Source organism: Canis aureus, chromosome 19 (genome assembly GCF_053574225.1).
Source record: "Canis aureus isolate CA01 chromosome 19, VMU_Caureus_v.1.0, whole genome shotgun sequence".
Classification (NCBI taxonomy): Eukaryota; Metazoa; Chordata; class Mammalia; order Carnivora; family Canidae; genus Canis; species Canis aureus.
In genome coordinates this window covers 9,623,140-9,645,779 of record NC_135629.1, presented here as the reverse complement: position 1 = coordinate 9,645,779, position 22,640 = coordinate 9,623,140, and the positions used below count along the sequence as shown (strand labels likewise).

General features: G+C 40.9%; 2 long non-coding RNA genes across 4 annotated transcripts in view; one reads left to right on the top strand and one right to left on the bottom strand.

The window, feature by feature from the left end:
- Window positions 1–22,640, bottom strand: part of LOC144289633 (uncharacterized) — a 51,834-nt gene that overhangs the window by 22,278 nt on the left and 6,916 nt on the right. For 2 of the 3 annotated variants that reach the window (XR_013357454.1, XR_013357453.1), the window contains exons 3-4: window positions 18,801–18,854; window positions 14,542–14,678 (exon numbers count right to left, since the gene is read on the bottom strand). This is a non-coding gene — a long non-coding RNA (uncharacterized LOC144289633). Of the gene's footprint in view, window positions 1–9,294; window positions 9,915–14,541; window positions 14,679–18,800; window positions 18,855–22,640 lie in introns of those variants that run through there. The other variant, XR_013357455.1, reaches the window with a different exon arrangement.
- LOC144291170 (uncharacterized) lies at window positions 4,201–5,776 on the top strand. Its single transcript, XR_013358506.1, has 2 exons — window positions 4,201–4,640; window positions 5,622–5,776. It is a non-coding gene; the product is annotated as an uncharacterized LOC144291170 (long non-coding RNA).

The window sequence follows — 22,640 nt, the reverse complement described above, 5'->3', positions numbered from 1 at the left end:
GAATTGACATCTTAATGATATTGAGTCTTCTAATCTGGAAACAAGGTATAACTTGCCATTTGCCTAAGTTTTCTTTTATTTATTTCATCAGTGTCTTGTAGTTGTAGTTTTTAGCATACACATTTTATACAGCATTTGTTAGATTTATATCCATTTCATGGTTCTTTTTGGTGTTATTGTAAATAGTACTGTTTTTTGCACCAGAGATGAAAACTATATTTCTACTATATGGAAATACAACTGATTTTTTTATATTGACAGGTATCTAAGGACCTTGCTAAATTGCTTACTAGTTCTATTAGCTTTTTCTCTTGATTTGCTAGGATTTCAACAACCAGTGGGTCAAAGATGAAATCAAAATGGAAATAAACACATTTTTTAAACAAATGAAAACGGAAGTACAACATACCAAAATTTATGGGATATAGCAAAAGCTATCCTAAGAGAAAGGTTATAGTGATAAATACCTATATTAAAAATAAAGACAGATCTCATAGGGCACCTGGGAGGCTCACTCGGTTAAGCATCTGCCTTCAGCTCAGGTTATGATTCCAGGGTCCTGGGATTGAGCTCTGCATTGGGCTCCCTGCTTAGCAGGGGGCCTGCTTCTCCTTCTCCCTTTGCCTGCTGCCCACCTCCTTGTGTGCTCTGTCAAATAAGTAAATAAAATCTTTTTTAAAATAAATAAAATAAAGATAGATCTCAAATAAACAATGTAACTTTACACCTTAAGGCACTAAAAAAACCTTAAGGTGTTTTTAAGCTGAGGATCCCTGGGTGGCTCAGCGGTATAGCGCCTGCCCTCGGCCCAGGGTGTGGTCCTGAAGTCCCAGGATCAAGTCCCGCATCCGGCTCCCTGCGGGGAGCCTGCTTCTCCCTCTGCCTGTGTCTGCCTCTCTGTGTCTCTCATGAGTAAATAAATTCTTTAAAAAAAAGAAAAAACAAACAAACAAAGCCTAAAGTTAGCAGAAAAAGGAGATAACAAAAATCAGAGCAGAAATAAATGAAGCAGAGAACGGAAAAGCACCAGAAGAAATCAACAAAGCTAAAAGTCAGTTTTTTTTTTTAAAGATAAACATTTTAAAAACTTTTAGCTAGACTTACCAATAAAAAAAGAGAGGACTCCAATAAATAAAATTAGAAATGAAAGAGGAGACATTACAACTAATACCACAGAAATACAAAGGTTCATAAGAGACTACTATGAAAACTACATGTCAACGAATTGGACAATCTAAAAAAATGAATAAATTCATAGAAACATACAATCTGCCAAGACTGACTCATGAAGAAATAGAAAATCTGAAAAGACCAATAGTGAGTAAGGATACCGAATCAGTAATCAAGACCGTCCTAACGTCAACAACAAAAAGCCCAGGACCAGATGGCTGCTTGGTTAAATTCTACATTTAAAGAAGAATTAGTGTCAAACTTTCCTAAACTCATCTGAGAAGCTGAAGAGGAGGGAATACTACCAACCTTATTTTATTACAATCACTACCCTGATATCAAAGCCAGATAAGGATAATACCAGAAAAGAAAACCACAGGCTAATATCACTGGTGGACACAGATGCAAAAATCATCAACAAAATATCAGCAAACCGAATTCCATGACACATTGAAAGGATCATGCATCATCATCAAGTGGGATTTATCCTTGGAATGAAAGGATGATTCAACACATGCAAATCAATAAATATAACACACTACATTAATAGAATGAAAGATAAAAATTATATGATCATCTCAATAGATGCAGAAAAAGCATTTGACAAAGTTCAACATCTTTTCATGATATCTCTCAACAAATTAGGTATGGAAGGAACATAACTTAATAAAGGCCATATATGACAAAGCCACAGCTCACATCATTCTCGGTGTTATAAAGGCTGAAAGCTTTCCCTCTAAGGTCAGGAACAAGTATACCCACTCTCACTGCTCCTATTCACCATAGTAATGGATCCTAGTCAGCGCAATTAGGCAAGAAAAGTAAATAAAAGGCATCCAAATTAGAAAGAAAGTAGTGAAATTATCTGCTGATGGTATGATCTTCTATATAGACAAATTCTAAAGACTTCCAAAACTGGGACACCTGGCTGGCTCAGTCTGTAGAGCATGCAACTCTTGATCTCAGGGCCATGAATTTGAGTCCCACATTGGGGGTAGAGTTTCCTTTAAAAAAAAAAAAAAAAAAAAGAGTCCAAAACCCGTGAGAACTAATAAATAAATTCAGTAAGGTTTCAGAATACAAAATCAACATATAAAATTCAGTTTCATTTATATACACTGACAATGAACTATCTGAAAAAGAAACAAACAATACCACGTAGCATCAAAAACAATAAAATACCTAAAAATAAATTTAACCAAGGAAGTGAAAGATACCAAAAACTACAAGACATTGATAGAAGAAATTGAAGAAGACACAAATAAATAGAAAGCTATTGTATGGGGATGCCTGGGCTGCTGAGCATCTGCCTTCAGCTCAGGGCATGATCCTGGAGTCCCGGGATCAAGTCCCACGTTGGGTTCCCTGCAAGGAACCTGCTTCTCCCTCTGCCTGTGTCTCTGCCTCTCTGTGTGTCTCTCATGAATAAATAAATAAAATCTTAAAAAAAAAAAGAAAGCTATTGTGTGTTCATGGATTGGAAGAGTTAATATTATTGAAATGTCCTTGCTACCCGAAGTCCTCTGTAGATTCAATATAGATGTAGATGTATCCCTATCAAGATTCTGATGAGGATGTGAGAAAGCAGGAACTCTCATTCATTGCTGATGGGAATGCAAATCACACTGCCACTTTGGAAGACAGTTTGGTAGATTCACATAAACGTAAACATATTCTTACCATACGATCTAGCAATCACATACTTTGGTATTTACCCAAAGGAGTTGAAAACATACGTCCACACAAAAACCTGCACATGCAGGTTTATAGCAGTTTTATTCATAATTGCCAAAATTTGGGAGCAACCAAGAATGTCCTTCAGTAGGGGGGTGGATGTTATAAACTGGTAAATCCAGACAATGGAATACTATTCAGTACTAAAAAAGAAATGAGCTAGCAAGCCATGAAAAGACATGTCCAATCTTAAATGGACATTACTGGTAGTGAAAGAAGCCACTCTAAAAAAGGCTACATACTGTTTAATAACAATTACATGACATTTAGAAAAAGCAAACTATGGAGACAGTGGATTATACAAATACTCTACAGAGGGATCCCTGGGTGGCGCAGCGGTTTGGCGCCTGCCTTTGGCCCGGGGCATGATCCTGGAGACCCGGGATCGAGTCCCACGTCGGGCTCCCGGTGCATGGAGCCTGCTTCTCCCTCTGCCTGTGTCTCTGCCTCTTTGTCTCCCTCTGTGTGACTATCATGAATAAATAAATAAAATCTTAAAAAAAAAAATACTCTACAGAGATATGTCACACTTTGTCTGGCAGGGCCTATGGATATCATCAACCCTAGACCAACCTTTTTTTTTTTTTTTATTAAGATATTATTTATTTATTCACGAGAGACACAGAGAGAGAGAGAGAGGCAGACACAGGCAGACAGAGAAGCAGGCTCCATGCAGGGAGCCTGACGTGGGACTCGATCCTGGATCTCCAGGATCACACCCCGGGCTGAAGGCGGCGCTAAACCGCTGAGCCACCAGGGCTGCCCTAGACCAATTTTTAAAATCATTTCCTGGGATCCCTGGGTGGCGCAGCGGTTTGGCGCCTGCCTTTGGCCCAGGGTGTGATCCTGGAGACCCAGGATCGAATCCCACGTTGGGCTCCCGGTGCATGGAGCCTGCTTATGTCTCTGCCTCTCTCTCTCTCTCTCTGTGACTATAATAAATAATAAATAAAAATTAAAAAAAAATAAAATAAAATCATTTCCTGGGCAGCCTGCGTGGATCCTGCTTTTCCTTTTGCCTGTGTCTCTGCCTCTCTTTCTCTCTATGTCTGTCATGAATAAATAAATAAAACCTTAAAAAAAAAAACTAAAATAATTTCCTTGGGGCTCCTGCGGGCGCAGGCAGTTAAGTATCTGTCTTTGGCACAGGTCATGATCTCCACTTCCTGGGATTGAGCCCTGCATTGAGTTTCCTGCTTAGCAGGGAACCTGCTTCTTTCTCTCTCTCTCTCCCTCTGCCCCTCCCCACTGTTTGTTCTCTCTCTCTCTCTCAAATAAATAAAGTCTTTAAAAATATATTAAAAAATAAAATCATTTCTTTGCTTGGGATGATAATCCCAGGGAGATGGAATGGATTCTGACCCTCTTTGCATCTTTGCATGTACCGCAGAGTTTAAGGATTCTTAGGTTAACTTTGTGACTCAACAATGACATCAAGGACCCAAGAAATTCCATCCTTCTCCTCTTCAATCCAACTGTAATATTCTTCATCATAGTCATAACCTGGCTGAAGAAGACATGGTGCTGCCTGGAGAAGAAGAAGACATTTCTTTCCATGCATCCCTTGCTATCATAGTGGGGAACCTTTCCCAGAATCCCTTGCAGACTTTCCCTCAAGTCCCATTGGCCAGAAACTGCCTATAAACTATCCATGAGAGAAGCAGGAAAAGTGAATCTGGACATTTTCCAGTCTCTATACTGGGCAGTGAACTTTTGCAATGGTGAAGGAAGAACAGGTAGGAGGAGGAAATGACTTTTTAGTAGGCAACATTTCCAAACATTTCTGTGAGTGTGAACTTGGAGAAAAGATATTTTGTCATTAATTCAGTCTACCATATTGGCTGAACTAAGTATTACTGAATATGGTATTACTTTTACGATAAAATAGTACTAATTTATTTTTTAAAAATCTGTCCCAAGGATCCAAGCTATTTTATTTTTTTTAAATGTGTAGTTTTTTTTTTTAATTTATTTATTTATCCATGTGCAACACAGAGAGAGACAGAGACACAGGCAGAGGGAGAAGCAGGCTCCATGCAGGGAGCCTGATGTGGGACTCGATCCCGTGTCTCCAGGATCACGCCCCAGGCTGCAGGCGGCGCCAAACCGCTGCGCCACCAGGGCCGCCCAAATCCAAACTATTTTAACTAACATCCTAGCCATCACCTCTAGCAAGAACCAAATCTATCTAAGCCCAACTTATTTGAATGTTATTTTGTGCAATAAGGAAAAAACAAAATATTGGGGCTTTATAATACATTATTACCTTTAATCCTTTCAATGACCCAATGAGATGGGTGCCAATATCCCCATTTTACAGATACACAGATACTTCTGTTATTGCTGATCTGACACTCAGTCCTGGAACTGTTTTCATCCTATAATCCTACACATCCACTCTCATGACTCAGGGCAAGCTCGTCCACATCTCTAAAGAAAAGACAAGCACATCCTAATGGTTTTCAGTAGCTTGTGCCACTGCTTACACTCAAGACAGACACTGTTTCCAACTGTGGGGAGGATCTGAATGGTGGAATCGCTTACATAATAGAAGAGACAAATCAGTTTGTCAGAGCCTTCCCCTCAGATAGTATGAATCCAGTGGATTCTTGTACAACAAAGCATTTAATGATATTTAATTAAATTTTTAAAAACTAATTTCAGGGGCACCTGAGTGGCTCAGTTGGTTGAGTATTTGACTCTTGATCTCAACTCAGGTCGTGATCTCCAAGTGAACTGGAGCCTCATGTTGTGGGATTGAACCCTGCATCCTGCACGGAGTCTACTTGTCCCTCTCCCTCTTCCCCTCCTCCTGCTCACTTGCTCTCTCCCTCTCAAATAAGTAAATAAATAAAATCCTTAAAAAAACTAATTCCAAATTTCTCTAAATAATTTTGATTGTAAAATTTAACATTCACTTAGTATAATTATATTTTGCCTTTTCATTTTAACAATTTTGCATATTTAGAAGAAAAATAACTTGATAAAATATGAATTAAAAATTTTTAATTATAATATTTTACATTTGCTTAAATTACATTTTGGATGAAAATATATTCAAATTCACATATTTTGAATAAATCTTTAACCCTATGATAGGATTACTGTCAATAGGACACATTATGTGAAAAACCTGACTTAAAAGTAATTAGTGATATTTCTGAAAGGACCGCAAAAAAAAGAAATTACTAGAATAAATACAAAATTATAGGGCAGCTCGGGTGGCTCAGCAGTTTAGTGCCGCCTTCAGCCCAGGGCGTGGTCCTGGGAACCTGGGATCAAGTCCCACACCAGGCTCCCTGCATGGAGACTGCTTCTCCCTCTGCCTGTGTCTCTGCCTCTCTCTGTCTCTGTGTCTTTCATGAATAAATAAATAAAATCTAAAAAAAATAAAACAAAACACACACACACAGTTATTTATAAATGATGTATCATTTTATTATTCTTCAAAACATCAAAAGTCTATAAACAACACACACAACTCACAATGATTAAGCTCAGTCATCTTGAGTATTTTGTTGACTTTCAGTCTTACAAACTGGCTTTACACATATTTTTCAATTTTGACATTATGAAGGGATAGTGTCAAGGTAGGAGGATAGAACATGTTTTATTAAAGTTTCTTTACCTGATTTAACTGTTAAATATTTAAACACATGGTATAGGGGCCTCTTGTTCCAGGTTCTGCACATGTTCTGGGTAAAGCTTTTAGCTCGTTTCTCAGCTTTTGTCCTCACTCCAAATCCATTCTCCACATGGAAGCCATGGAAGCCAGACAGTAATTGTTCCAAACAGGTATAGTTCAGGTCACTCCCCTACTGGAAACTCTCTAGCAGCTCCTTGTTGTCCTTTAAAGAAAGTCTGAATTCCCAACAGAAGCCTGCAAGCCCACCCCTTCACGACCTGACTCTTGCTCACCTTTCCTGCCATTAATCTGCCCTTCTCACTCTCAGTTTTGCCTCTCCAAATTCTGAAAGCATCCCTTCTCCTTCTCAAATACACCAAGTTCATCCCTGCCTCGGTATCTTTTCTCTTGCAGAATGCTCTTCGCAGATCTTCATACAGCTAATTCTTTCTCATTATTTAGGTCTCAGTTCAAAAGTTGTCTCCTTCAGGGGCACCCAGCTGGTTTAGTTGGTGGAGCATGTGACTCTTGATCTCAGAATTTGAGTTCAAGCCCCATGTTGGCCATGGAACCTACTTTATAAATAAATATATACATACATACATACATACATACATACATACATACATAAATAAAGTTGCCTCCTTCAAAAGTCTTTGCTTTTTTTCTTCCCACATCTACTGAGCAATTACTGCATGCCTGGCACTTTACTAAGTGCTCTATATCTGTTAACCCATTTAATTCTCCCAACAACCCTATAAGGCAGCTGCTTTATGACCTCAGAGAGTTTAAGTGATTTGCTCAAGTCACACAGCTGAGAAGTGGTAGTGCTGGGATTTGAAACCAGGCTCCAGAGCCCCATTCTTAATCTTGGGCTGTTACTGTTCTGGTCACCCAAAATAAGATAACGCCCTCCCTGTCCTAGTCATTGTCACATGACCCTGTCTTATTTCTTCATTTTGTCACTCTCTAAAACTAATTTGTTTGTCATGTGTTTCTTTGTGAAGATTGGGACTTTTATCATCCTTGCTTAGCACAATAACAGCAGAGCTGAGACTGGACCTGGCACACAGTAATAACTTGTATATATTTATTAAATAGGTTAATAAACAATTGAATGGGGATCCCTGGGTGGCGCAGTGGTTTGGCGCCTGCCTTTGGCCCAGGGCGCGATCCTGGAGACCCGGGATCGAGTCCCACGTCGGGCTCCCGGTGCATGGGGCCTGCCTCTCCCTCTGCTTGTGTCTCTGCCTCTCCCTCTCTCTGTGTGACTATCATAAATAAAATTTTAAAAAAATTTTTAAAAAATAAATAAACAATTGAATGTAGCTTCTAAAAACAATACAAAACAAAAACTAGTCATTTTTTAAAATCTTGATTAGTTCAACATGTATTCTGAAGTTTTATTTATTTTTTTCAAAGATTTATTTATTCTAGAGAGAAAGAAAGCTTGTGTGCAAGTGGGGGGAGGAGCAGAGGAAGAGAATCTCCAAGCAGATTCCCTGCTGAGTGGGGATTCCCCATGCAGGGCTCAGTCCCATGACCAATGAGATCATGACCTGAGCTGAAACCAAGAGTCTGATGCTCAACTAACTAAGCCACCTAGGTGCCCCATTGTATGCTAAAGTTTTAATGGATAAAATTATATCATGCCTAAGATTTCCTTTAAAATGCTCCAGGGGGATCCCTGGGTGGCGCAGCAGTTTGGCGCCTGCCTTTGGCCCAGGGTGCGATCCTGGAGACCCGGGATCGAATCCCACATCGGGCTCCCAGTGCATGGGGCCTGCTTCTCCCTCTGCCTGTGTCTCTGCCTCTCTCTCTCTCTCTGTGACTATCATAAATAAATAAATAAAAATTAAAAAATAAAAATAAAAAAAATAAAATGCTCCAGGAAAACAGAAGTGTAGTAATGGAGGAAATAAGATTGGTAAAATATTGACCATTGTTGAGACAGGGTGAAAGAGCCACTGGGGCCATGATACTACTCTCTCTACTTTCATATGTTTCAAAAGCTCTTTAATAAAAACTCTTTTGTAAAAGCGAGTTCATTATCCTTAGGACAACATAAACCCCAACTTTCAGGTCATAAGAACTTGGTTGGTGTCTTCTGGTAAGAAAAAGGAAAAAAACTAGATGTACTCAGTTTCTCCTGTCATGACGCCAAATGTTAGGGGATTCCAAGGGAGGCAATACCTAAACTCTTAAAGAAAGAAGAAAGTTTGTTACAGGCAAGATGACAGTGGATTGGGGTTCTGACTGATGAGTAGGAGTTCATCGAGCAATCAAGCATTCTAGTAGAGAGCACAGTCCATCCAAAAGCACATTAATATGTGCTTAACATATTAATTGAAGTAGGAGACTTTCAGGGGCACCTGGGTGGTTCAGTTGGTAGAGCCTCTGATTCTTGGTTTGGGCTCAGGTCATGCATGATCTCATGGGTGGTGGGATCAAGCCCTGCATGGAGATCCCCACTCAGCAGAGAGTCTGAGCTAATAGCTCATTCTTAGACTGTAATAGCTAATAGACTGTATTAGCTAATACAGCTAATATTATGCTATGTCTTAACTGGATTAAAATTAAAACTTAAAAATGATTAAAAAAATAAAAAGGAATTGATTTGATCAATTTGGAGATTCTCTCCTTCTGCCCCTCCCCCGAATTGCATACAAGCTTTCTCTCTCTCACTAGAATAGATAAATAAATCTTTAAAAAAATAAATAAAGGGAAGCCCGAGTGGCTCAGCAGTTTAGCACCGCCTTCAGCCCAGGGCCTGATCCTGGAGACCCAGGATCGAGTCCCACGTCAGGCTCCCCGCATGGAGCCTGCTTCTCCCTCTGCCTGTGTCTCTGCCTCTCTCTCTCATAAACAAATAAATAAAAAAAATTTTTTTTAATAAATAAATAAATAAATAAATAAATAAATAAATAAAACTTCAGCAGGAAGTCTGCTTGGAGGAGGTTCTCTCCCTCTGCCTCGTCCCCCACTCACTCTCGTGTGCTCTCTCTCTCTAGAACAAATAAATGAATCTGCTAAAAAAAAAAAAGTAATATGCTTTCTGCTGAACTGGGTTAAATATTAGGGAAAATTTATTATATCTCATTACAAGACGATGAGAGGTCCATGGTTCCCGGGTTTAAGTCAGTGACTGTGTAATAACATCAAGGACCCAGATTCTTTTCATGTCTTTAATCTGCTCTCTGAGGCAGCATTGACCTCAGGCCAGCTGCTCACATGGCTATAGATTAGTTGCTGCAGTTCCAGGCATGACAACTTGCATGTGAAGAAGAAATGGCATCTCTTTCTACCAACAAGGAAACTTCTATAGAAGCTCGCAGCAGACTTCCTGTAACTTTCCATTCTCCAGGAATGTGTCACCTGCCCAAATCTGAATCATAAGTGAGAGAACAGGGCCATCATGACTAGCTTAGAATGATCTTAATCCAGCTTTGGTGCTGGACATAGACACTGCCTCCCTTATAGCACACAGCTTGTCAAAAGGCAGGGGCTACATTGGGAAGAGGCTTGATGGCAGGCAAAGAAGTCATGTCTTTATCTAAAAACAGTGGGGAACTATTACATTTTTATTTTTTTAAGATTTTATTTATTTATTTGAGAAAGACACTGTGCAGAGAGAGAGAGAGAGAAGACAAGAGAGCAAGCACGAGCTGGGGGCGGGGGGCAGTGAAGGGCAGAGGGAGAGGGAGAAGCAGACTCCCCACTGAGCAGGGAGCCAAACATGGGACTTGATCCCAAGACCTCAGAATCATGACATGAGCTAAAGGCAGATTCTTAACCAATTGAGCACCCAGGTGCCCCTCCAGTTAGTTTTAAAATAGGAATTGATTTTATTATCTACAATAGCCAAGATATGGAAGCAGTCCAAGTGTCCACCAATTGATGAATGGATACAGAAGATATGGTATGTGTGTGTGTGTGTGTGTGTGTGTGTATAATGGAATATTACTCATCCATAAAAAAGAATGAAGTCTTGCCATTTGCAATGACGTGGATGGAGCTAGAGAGTATAATGCTAAGTGAAATAAATCAGAGAAAGACAAATATCATATGATTTCACTCATATGTGGAATTTAAGAAATAAAACAAGGGAAGGGAAAAATTGAGAGAAAGACAAATCAAGAAATAGACTCATCATTATAGGGAACAAACTGATGGTTGCCAGGAGTGAGGTTGGGGGGGATGGGTTAAACAGATGATGGGGACTCAGGGGTGCACTTATCGCGATGAGCACCAGGTATTGTATGGCAGTGTTGAATCACTATACCGTACACCTGAAGCTAATATTACGCTGTATTTTAACTGGACTAAAATTAAAACTTTCAAGAGGTCCTGTCAAGGCCTTTCTAAGTAATTATTTTACTCAACCTCTTGGCTAGGGAATGATAATAGTTTCCTGTCACTAGTCTCAGGCACTACTTAGTCCCTCATATTTTCCTCACACCATTCCCACATCTTTGTAACTAATCCTTTTACTAGACTTTTATCATAAATTTACCCAAATTTGAAGTTCTATCCACTTTCTGTTGGGATACAAAAGTGACAAAAGACCATGCTTTCAAGAATCTCTTGGACAATCTGTAGAGAAGGTGAGGGGACTTCTTAGTCATTTGCTTCCTTCATCACGCAGCAGACAGACCAGACAAGCTGTCACCCAAAGGACACAGTACTACTGGCTGGCTGCAGCATTCTCTTCCCACAAAGTAGTTTCTCTAACTCTCCACAAGGAATAGAAACAAAAGCATGAAATACCCTTCAGTATTTACCTGTTCCTCTATATCACTAAAATTTTCGTTTGATTGCTTCTTAATAATGTTTCTGTTAGAGGATAGAGGAAGCTTGCCCCAAAGGAGAAAGGAAAGTGCTAACTGGATGTCACCCCTGTCACTCATGTTGGGATATAAGAGAAAGCAGCCACTTCAAAGGGGAGAAGCAGGGAGTTGGTGCAGTTTAGAGTATAGTGAGGAAGAATTTTTCTGTCTCAACATCCTATAAAGTGTTGAAACTGTGCCCCCCAAAAATATGTTGGAGTCCTAACCCCCAGTACCTCAGAAGGTGACTTTATTTAGAAATAAGGTTGTTACAGAAGTAATCAAGTTAAAATCATGAGATCACTGAAACATGAAACTCCTACAAGAAAATATAGGCAGTAAGCTCCTCAACATCTGTCTTGGCAAGGATTTTGTTGGATGTGGCAACAAAAGCAAAAGTAAACAAGTGGGACTGTATCAAACTAAAAAGCTTCTGCACAGCAAAGAAACCATCAACAAAGTGAAACGGCAACCTATGGAATGGGATAAAATATTTGCAAATCATATATCTGATTAATATATAAAATATATAAAGCAAATCTTTTAAAAAAATCTTCCAAAAATCTTTTAAAAAATAAAATATGTAAAGCATTCACACAACTTGATAGCAAATAACCAAGCAAACCAATTAAAAAATGGGCAGAAAATCTGAATAGACTTCTTTTTTCAAAGAAGACATACAAATGCAGGGAGCCTGCTTCTCCCTCTGCCTATGTCTCTGCCTCTCTCTCTCTGTCTCTCATGAATAAATAAATAAAATCTTAGAAAAAAAAGAAGACATACAAATGGCCAACTGGTCCATGAAAGGTGTTCAACATCACTAATCACCAGGGAAATGCAAATCAAAATTACAATGAGATATCACCTCACACCAGTCAGAACAGCTAGTTTCAAAAAAAGGAAATAACAAGTGTTGGCGAAGATGTGGAGGAAAGAGAACCCTCATGCACTGTTGGTGGGAATATAAACACCTTTTCATCCATAAACATAAAATCTCTCTCCTTTAATTTGAGACTTCCTTAATTTTCTCAGCAAGATATTTGTTGTTTCTAATGTTGGCAGATTTTCTTGGGGCTCTTTCTCCAAGGCTTTCTTCTCCCTGGTACTCAGCCACCCTAAATCCTAGCCACTTGATAGCCTCAAGCCCCAACCTTTGTTTTCTCTACCTATTCTATGCTTGGGTTCTATCCCATGCCTTGCAGTTTGAAAAGTGTCCTCAGGGAGAGAATCACTGGGAATGTGGGGCTCACCTTGTCAGCTTCTCTCCTCAAGAATCACTGCCTACATTAGCCACTGTTCACTGCTGCAGTTTATACGTCGCCTAGTTTGTACAGTTAGGAATGGTGAGAAGCTAAGACTGACACCAGCTACTCCATCACAGATGAACCAGAACTTCAAAATAAGGGTTTTGAAATGTTGGTGTAGCAGCAACGGTCAGCGCACCGCCCATATCCCATATGCACTCATTCCTATTCATGCCAACAGCTTCCTTCTGAAAGCTCAGGGGCTTCCTCTGGATACAGAAACATGCCAGTGTCTGATCAGAAGGCTGATGTGCCAGGGAGTTAGAGCCCCTGGAAGCATCTATCATCCAATCCTGTCATGGTCTTCCAGAGGTCCCCAGAAGAATCGAGCCTGTTTCCCACAGCAACCATTTGCTCATTAATGCATCCTGAAATGGCACTCTTTTATTTCATTTCTTCACTCCTCTATAGGTTCTTTTAGGGATCACTTCCTCATTTAACTACTTGCACTCAAACCCATGTCTCATGGACTACTTCTGAGAAAACCAAAACTACTGTAGTTGGTCCCAGAAATAGGCCCTGGGAAACAGATCTTCAGGATAGTGTTAGCAAATTGTATGACAACGAATACCCCATTGTTGATGTGACAGGATGCTTTGTCATGCTGTAGCACCACAATTATACTTGTCTATTATGAATTGAGATGGAATGCTAGTGGAAGGTAGTGCACTAGCCTAGACAATACCTCTGGTACTTGAAAGATACAAAGGCAGTTGTAATAATAAGGACTGAGCTATCATTTGGCCGTTATTCATTTCTAAAGAAGCTCTGAAGAAAGAAAATAAGCTCAAGCCATATAAGTTTTGATATATATAAAAAGCCAGAGGGCCTTCTTGGCAGTACCTAAAAAGGCCCCTATTTTCTTTTTTTCTTTAAAGATTTTATTTATTTGAGAGAGAGAGAGAGTAAACGAGAGAGAAAGAGAGAGCCTGAGTGGGGGGAGGAGCAGAGAAAGAGGAAGAAAAACAGACTCCCTGTTGAACAGGGAGCCCGAAGCAGGGCTCAGTCCTAGGACTCTGGGACCATGACCTGAGGTGAAGGCAGATGCTTAACCGACTGAGCCACCCAGGTGCCCCAAGACCCATATTTTCTATAGTGAGAGGCCAGACTCTGCTCAAAACCAGACCCACTGGGCAGCCCGGGTGGCTCAGCGGTTTAGCGCCACCTTCAGCCCAGGGCCTAATCCTGGAGACCCGGGATTGAGTCCCATGTCAGTATCCCTACATGGAGCCTGCTTCTCCCTCTGCCTGTGTCTCTGCCTCTCTCTGTGTATCTCTCATGAATAAATAAATAAAATCTTAAAAAAAAAAAAACAAAAAACAGGCCCACAATTTGGTTAGGGTTACAGTTAAAAAGAAGTTAAATTCTTATCTCTTCATGTTGAGATGTAGACATTTAGGTAGATTCACACTATGGTCCATCTGTGTCCCTCCAAAATTTACATCTTGAAATCCTAACCCACCATATGCTCGTATTAGGAGTTCGGCCTTTGGGAGGTAATTAGATCATGAGAGCAGAACCCTTATAAATGGGATTAGTGCCCTTATATCTAGAGAGCTCCTTTGCCCCTTTTGCCATGTGAGGACACAGAGAAAAGACAGCCATCTGTTAACCAGGGAGCAGGTTCTCACCAGAAATTGAATATTCTAGCACCTTGATCTTGGGCTTCCCAGCCTCCAGAAATGTGTGAAATAAATTTCTTTTGTTTATAAACTACGCAGTCTATGGTAGTTTTGCTATAGCAGCCCAAAGAGACTAAGTGCGCTAGAGAATCTTAAGTTTCAAACTCTCTGGAAACTTCTAAGTCAGCAGTGCTCTCCACAAACCCCTGTTTATCCTAGAGAGAAGCTTCCACTGCCTGGAGACTGTAAAAAGGACTCACCTGAGGTAGACTCCCATAAAATGATCCTTGTCCTCCTCCCACTCTGTCCCCTCATTGCTTCTCTCATCACTGCTTCTCAACCAGTAACTATAGGGGTCTAGTCTCAGCATGGCCTGAGCAGGGTAGTGTCGCCTGTGCTTTGGGAGGAAAAAGGATTATTTACAAAAGAGCTATAGGTCTTGGCTAACATATACCAGCAGCAACTGGGAAAACATGTCTGAGAATGGATCTTGAGGTTTCTAAACCAGGAAAAGATGACTATTAATATAGGAAAGAGATTATAGGTAGGAGGGCACTCTCCCATGACTCAGGATTCAACATCCTAAAGCCCATCCCACTCATTCCATGGGATCTAGAGAGCACCATCAACCGTTAATGAGCCTAACTACGATGACTCCCCTCCCCTTCTAGCACATAAGCCTCCCGAGTTCACCTCTTATGGGAGCACTGAGTGACTATCTTCACAGGTTAGTACTTCCCTGCCTGACCTATAAATACATTTGGCACTTGTTTTGTTGATCACTTTAATGAATTCTGTTTTCCACCAATAGCTGCCTCTATAAAACTTGACCACCATTCCCCTAACCACCTGTTCAGGGCAGCTGGTGGCCTAACCAACTTTCTGAGTTGTGTTTTTGTTTTTGTTTTTTTTAATGAAAAAAATAATGGAAGGATGAGTTGTGAGGGAGGAACACAAAATGAATTTGTAGGGATGAGTTGAGTGAAGAGTAATCAAAAAAGACATTGGCCTAGAAAAAGTGAATGGAACTCCCAGCACCTGTCAGGAAAGAGCACATCCCCATCTGAGCTAAGATAATTGAGATTCAGATGAATCTGGGTATGTTTGGAATAGTCCTGTGCCTAGAAAACCCAATACCCTGGCTTGTTTTTTGTTGTTGTTTTTTTTTTTTTTTTTTTTTTTTTTTTTTTTTTTTTTACTACAGTAGTACTATTTTCATCCCACTAAATTCTGAATGAGACAGGCAACCTCCAGTAGGGGTGTTATTGGCCTCTGGTTAATGTCAGTGTATATCAGAGGCACCCTGAGAGCCTGGTAAAGTGCAGGCTCTTGGGCCCCACCCCCAGGGCTCTGATTAGCTGCCTGGGGGTGGAGTTCAGAAATCTGCAATTTTTTAAAAAAGATTTTACTTATTTATTTGACAGAGAGAGAGAGAGGAGAAAGAGAGAGAGAGAGAGCACAAGCCAGGGGGAGCAGCAGAAGGAGAGAGAGAAGCAGGCTGCCCACCAAGCAGGGAGCCTGATGCAGGGCTTGATCCCAGGACCCTGGGATCATGACCTGAGTCAAAGACAGATGCTCAACTAACTGAGCCATCCAGGCAACCCCACAATTTTTAAGTAGTCTCCATGCCCAGTGTGGAGCCCAATGCAGAGCTTGAACTCACAACCATGAGATAAAGACCTGAGCTGAGATTAAGATTCAGTCACTTAGCCAGTTGAGCCACCCAAGTGTGCCTGGGAATCTTCAATTTAAACAAACTTTCCAATCAATCTAATACAAGCATCCGTGTTTCAGAGAATACGTTTTCACATTCCAATCATGCAGTTAGAACCTATGGGGCACAAGGTTGTAATCTCATGGAGAAGAAGGAGGTCTTATTGATCCCTGCATCCCAGCCTCATTACCAGACTTGTCACAGAACAGGACTCTTGGAGAATGTTTGATGAATACATGAGCTGCGGTCCCTGCTCAAATAGCCCTAACACCACAGAGTGGGCACCATGGCAAGACAGTGTCCGGGGAAAGAGTGTGGGCTCAGGCCCAACCTAACTCGGATGCAGAGCTCCACTACCTTAGCTGTGTGCCCTTACTTCATACTTTCCATGCTTTGGTTTCCTTGAATGCAAAATGGAGTCAGTTAAGGAGGAGCAAATGAGTTACCCTATGAAAACATTACAAATTGTATACCTGACAGATAAGTAGGTAAGTACATTCCAAATACAAGTATAAACTATTAGCATCATGATTAGTCCTCTGTTGGTAGCTTCAGTAAACATCGCATATTGAATACCAATTATGTTTCAGGCACCCTGCTAAATGCTTCACCTGCATTACCGCATATTGTCCTCCTAACCCTATGAGGCAGAGATTATTACACCTATTTACCAGTGAGGAAACAGGCTCAAGGGAAATAAGTTGTCCACAGTCACATATTGAGAGAGCCAGTTAACTGCCTCATGGCTATGCTATAACAGCAGTTTTCAAAGTGGGGTTCCTGGATCAGCAGCATCACTAGAAATTTAGATATATAAATCTGAGGGCCCAACCCTAAACCAGCAGAATCACAAAATGCAAGGGTAGAGCCCAGTGCTTTTTTAATTTTTTTTAAATTTTTTTTTTAATTTTTTTAAAATTTTTATTTATTTATGATAGTCACAGAGAGAGAGAGAGGCGCAGAGACACAGGCAGAGGGAGAAGCAGGCTCCATGCACCGGGAGCCCGATGTGGGATTCGATCCCAGGTCTCCAGGATCGCGCCCTGGGCCAAAGGCAGGCGCCAAACCGCTGCGCCACCCAGGGATCCCCCCAGGGCTTTTTTTAAAGATTTTATTTATTTACTCATGAGACACAGAGAGGCAGAGACACAGGCAGAAAGAGAAGCAGGCTCCATGCAGGGAGCTCAATGTGGGACTCGATCCCAGGACTCCAGGATCCATGCCCTGGACCAAAGAAAGGCACCCAACTGCTAAGCCACCCAGGTGTCCCGAGCCCAGTGTTCTTTAACAAGCCCTATAAGTGTCTGATTGAGTTCTGCTACAAAGTCAAGGCTGAGAAGTCCTATGCTAGGGGACTGTGGGTGATCTGACCAAACCAAATCATCTGCAGTTCTCAACATTTGGGAGGCTCACCAGGCTTCTCAGTCTCTAAATGTAGAAAATAAACTTAAGCAAGTGAACTTAACTGTACTTCAAGTTGCAGACATCAACTTGAACAGAGAAGAGTTGTTTTAAATGACTTTAAAACAGAGATTTAGGGGCTCCTGACAGGCTCAGTCAGTAGAGCATGCAACTCTTGATCTCAGAGTCGTGAGTTCCAGGCCCCATGTTGGGTGTGGAGCCTACTTGAAAAAAAAAGAAAGAAAGAAAAGAAAAAGAAGCAACAAAGATTTAATGGGGAATCTTTAGTAAGATATATCTTTTTTTAAAAAAAGATTTTATTTATTTATTTGAAAGAGTGAGAGAGAGAGTGAGCACAAGAGAGAGAGGGAGAAGCAGACTCCTCATGGAGCAGGGAGCCGGACGCAGGATTCTGTCCCAGGACCCTGGGATCATGACCTGAGCTGAAGGCAGACGCTTAACCGACTGAGCCACCCAGGTGCCCCAAGTGGGATATATCTTAAGGAAAAAAGAACTACAAAGCAAGCTAAAGCCGAATTCAATAACCACATTATTGGTAATCATCTTGGTATTGCTATTTTAGAATGATTAAAAATAAGACAACAAGTTCTATATCAAGTTATGTATGCTAAGCCCTCCATAACCATACCAAGTCTTTACTTAATTACAGTTTTGGGTCTTCCAGGAAGACTAATGAAAAATTAAAGACACGAGAGGTACCTAAAACAAAGGACTCTAAGACAGACCTGACTCCTCCTACTCCCTCTATCCTTTACCTGAGCATTCACAGTCTCTTAATCCTCTCTCTGAATTGCCTATCCACAATGAAGAGACTAAAAAACCTTAAAAACCTGCCAAGTTTGTGGTCTTACAGCTTCAACAGTTCCAAGGCCAGAAATTTAAAACACCTTTGTCACCAGCTAGAACCCTTGCTGACCTGTACTGCTCTCACCTGCTTGTATCCACTGACCTTTCCCACATATTTCCTTAAACTGTTCTTTCCAACTTATCTCCCAACTCAGACAAAAGACCCAAGAGGCATAGCAACCTATAGTGGAAACCAAAACTAACCCTCAAGCAACATCGACTGCCAGACAAAGAGTTCCAGGTGGCCCAGACCACCCCAACCAGTTTGAACTTAACCCCCACCCCCACCCCTGACTCACACTTGTGCAGATGGACCATGGAGTGACCCACAGAGTGGTGGACAGTTTTTTTACCTCATTATAATATTAAAATCTCTGTCCCAGGAAGAGCACAAGCCTCATTTATATAACATACAATATACATATAGACATATTTCTTTAAGGTGCATAAACAACCTTATGCACACCTCTATATAGGAATGACAAAGCTCCCCTACCTAATAATCATCCTAACACTAAATAGAAGGAACCCACTCACCTTTGTCCCAGTAGTCACGGCTTTGGAAGTTATTCCTCGTGATTTCCTTATTTGCTGCAAAATAAAGTTTTCTTGATGTGATAACCCACCTGGTGTAGTTTCTCTCTGTGACTCACCAAGGAGCAAACTCACAGTAGTTAGATTTTATCTGGGCTTCCCCCATTGCACACATGTGGGAGTTCATCACTAAAATTCTGGCCCAGAATTCACTGCCTCATTTGCAACTAGCCAGGACACTGGAAAAAAAGATTGCCCTTAAAGGTTTGAGCTAACCCTTCCACACCAACTCGAATGCCCCCATACCTACCTTTGAAGGAAGATTCTCCCCATATAGGCCCCTCCCAGGGTTGATGGGACTCCAAAGGATTTTCCAATAAACATACCTGTTATTCCCTCAAAAGGCTAAGGGGAAACTAAAATTAATGGAAAATCTTGCCAAAATCTGGTGGATACCAGGGCCAACTCTGCACTTTGAACCCCGCTTGCTTTTAGGCTTCAGATGGTATCCTGGGAAAACAGACAAAAAGCCTAAGGATGAGAATTCTTATTGGTGCCGATCTCCTGGATCTCTGGAGTCTGACTGAAAGGAATTGTGAATTTTCACACTGTGAAACTGTCCCTTCCTTTCCAAGTCTAGACACTTGGAACTTGGTTTGGGGGTAACCATTGGTTATCAATCCTTTCTTTCCCAGAGATAACTATTGCCTTCTTTCTTGTTTGTCTCAGTTTTTGTCCTGAGAACTTGGCTTGGCTGCCTACTTAGGGCACATAGGTTGTCACATCTTGCAAGTACAGGCAGCTCAATAGTTAGGTTAGAAGCCAAAATTATGGCCAGACCAGAAATGTGGGTTGCAGGTAGGATCATACCAACTCTTGCCAGCTCTTGGGGGGATTGTCTAAGTCCTTTCTTTTGGCAATGTTTGGGAGTGACTCTGGTCCTGGGGAGGGTAGTAGCTATTGCACCCTCTTCTAGGACACTTCTTGCACTTTGCACAACTTGCAAAGTTGTTCAATACTTTGTCCTGGATGAAACTTAACAAGATGTTTGAAAGGATTTAAGCAACTCCAATTCTCTGACAAATTAAAAAATGACTATCCTTGTCTTACAAATTGAGTTTTTGCAAGAACAGAAAAAGCCCATCTATCCTTTTTTCTTTCTCTATTTTTTTAATTGAAGTTCAATTTGCCAACATACAGTATAATACTCAGTGCTTATCCCGTCAAATGCCCCCCTCGGTCCCTGTCACCCAGTCACCCCATCCCCCACCCACCTCCCCTTCCACTGCCCGTTGTTTGGTTCCTAGAGTTAGGAATCTCTCATGTTTTGTCACCCTTCTTTGTACCAACTTGAAAATCTTTCCTATTTATCTCAAAAGGCTCCTAGGTACTGTAAAAATTCTGGGTTTAGGGAACAACAGTCTTGTTTTGAGGAACTTGCATTCTTTGTCTTTGAAATATAAATGTTCTAAGTGGTCTTCTCTAGGAGCGGAGAACCATCTGTTTGAAATGCAAACCTTAGGGAGGTAATTCTTATCAAGAAGGAGGGAAAAGGAGGATGACTGGGTGGCTCAGTGGTTGAGGTCTGCCTTCACCTCAGGTCGTGATCCCGGGGTCATGGGATAGAGTCCCACATCAGGCTTCCCACAGGGAGCCTGCTTCTCCCTCTGCCTATGTCTCTGCCTCTCTGTGTCTCTCATAAATGAATACATAAATAAAATCTTAAAAAAAAAAAAAAAAGAATCTTAAAAGCTTTTGTCACAAATATTACCAGAAAGTTTAAGCCATCTGAACAGGTAATCTTAACTCATTTCATCTGTCAGAAACACAATTTGGATTCAACTTTTTTTTTTCTTTTTAAAGATTTTATTTATTTATTTGATAGAGTGAGAGAGAGAGCAAGCATAAGCGGGGGGAGGGACAAAGGGCAAGGGAGAAGCAGACTCCCCACAGAGCAGGGAGCCCAATGTGGGGCTTGATTTCAGAAACTTGAGATCATGACCTGAGCTGAAGGCAGACAGCCGACTGAGCCACACAGGCATCCTAACTTTTATTTATAATGTGAGTTTTGCATTATCAAACCTGTCTCATGGCTAAAATTTAAAAAATAAAAGCTAGGAGATCTCTGCATAAAATATGGTTATGCATGTCTATATAAGTAGTTACAGATATGTGACTTATCTACCTCTGGACGGTGCTGCCAAAATTTATTTGTAGACAGTTCTATTTAATTGACTTAAAGAAAATCAAATATTTATATAAATCAAGTATACTCTCGGAAATATAGAAAACTAACTCAAATTTTTTTTTTTAAGATTTTATTTACTTATTTGAGAGAGAAAAGGAGAGAATGGGGGGGTGGCAAAGAAAGAGGCAGAAGCAGACACCCCGCTGAACAGGGAGCCTGGACTCTTAGATCATGACCTGAGTCAGACACTTAACCACTTAACCAACTGAGCCACCCAAGTGCCCCTAACCCAAATGTTTTTCAAGTTCGTATGATCTAGATAACTTTGGGGAGGGGTAAACTAGTTTAAATTTGTTGGTTTAATTATTTTGTTAATTTTTTAAAGACATTTGTTTATTTGAGAGAGAATGTGTGTGTGCATACACAAGCAGGGGGAGGGGCAAGAGAGGAAGAATCTCAAGCAGGCTCTGACCTGCTGAGTGCAGAGCCCAACGCAGGGCTCGATCTCACCATCCTGAGATCATGACGAGCAGAAACCCAAAGTTGGCCACTTAACGAACTAAGCCAACCAGGTGCCCCCTTGTTGGTTTAATTAAAACAGGCATGCCTTTAGAGTTAAAAAAAAAAATGCTGACATACAATTTTTATTCTACCCAGGCTTACCAAAAGTCAAATAAATTCATGTTGATGTGGGAAACAAAGACAGAAGAGAAATTATGAAATGTCCTTACTACCTACAGCCCATTGACAAGTCCTTGAAATACTCAGAATGGCATTCCTCTAGGGACTCAATTCCCTCAATGTTAACACTTTGCTAAGGGCAAAAGGCAATCTTAGCCCAATCCCCAGGATCCTTTAAGTCTATTTTAGCATATAAAAATTCCTTTAGGGGCACCTGGGTGGCTCAGTGGTTGAGCGCCTTTGACCTAGGTCGTGATCCTGGGGTCCTGGGATCCAGTACCACATTGGGCTCTCCACAGAGAGCCTGCTTCTCCCTCTGCCTAGGTGTCTGCCTCTCTGTGTCTCACAAGATATCTCAAGTAAATAAAGCCTTTAAAAAAATAAAAAATTCCTTTAGAAATTTCCTTTATCTCTAAACTCAAGATACGTGTTGGCAATCATCCCCCAAGCATATGGCCCTCCAATATATCTGAAGGGTCTCATGACTAAGGTTTTATTAGACAGTAGTAAATGACCTTTTCCCAGCTAGCCCCCTCAAGGTCCTGGAACTTTGCTTCCAAAATTCCTTAGAGACTTACACTATCCCTAACCCCCTCAATTTTAAAGTATGTAATGAGCCACTCATCATGACCCTAATGCAGTTCTTTCTCCCCATGGGTCTTGTCCCTGTGCTTTAATAAAATCATGTTTTTATCTCAAGAATTCTATCAAGATATCTCAAGAATTCTATCTTGGGCATCAGCTTCAAGCCCTAACATCTTTCTACATCAATATTATCTCTGTTACAGAATTTGTCAGCAAGAAAGATAACTGGGGTACCTGGGTGGCACAGCTGGTTAAATACCCAACTCTTTTTTTTTAAATTTTATTATTTATTTATTCATGAGAGACACAGAGAGAGAGGCAGAGACACAAGCAGGCTCCATGCAGGGAGCCTGACATGGGACTTGATCCCGGGTCTCCAGGATCACACC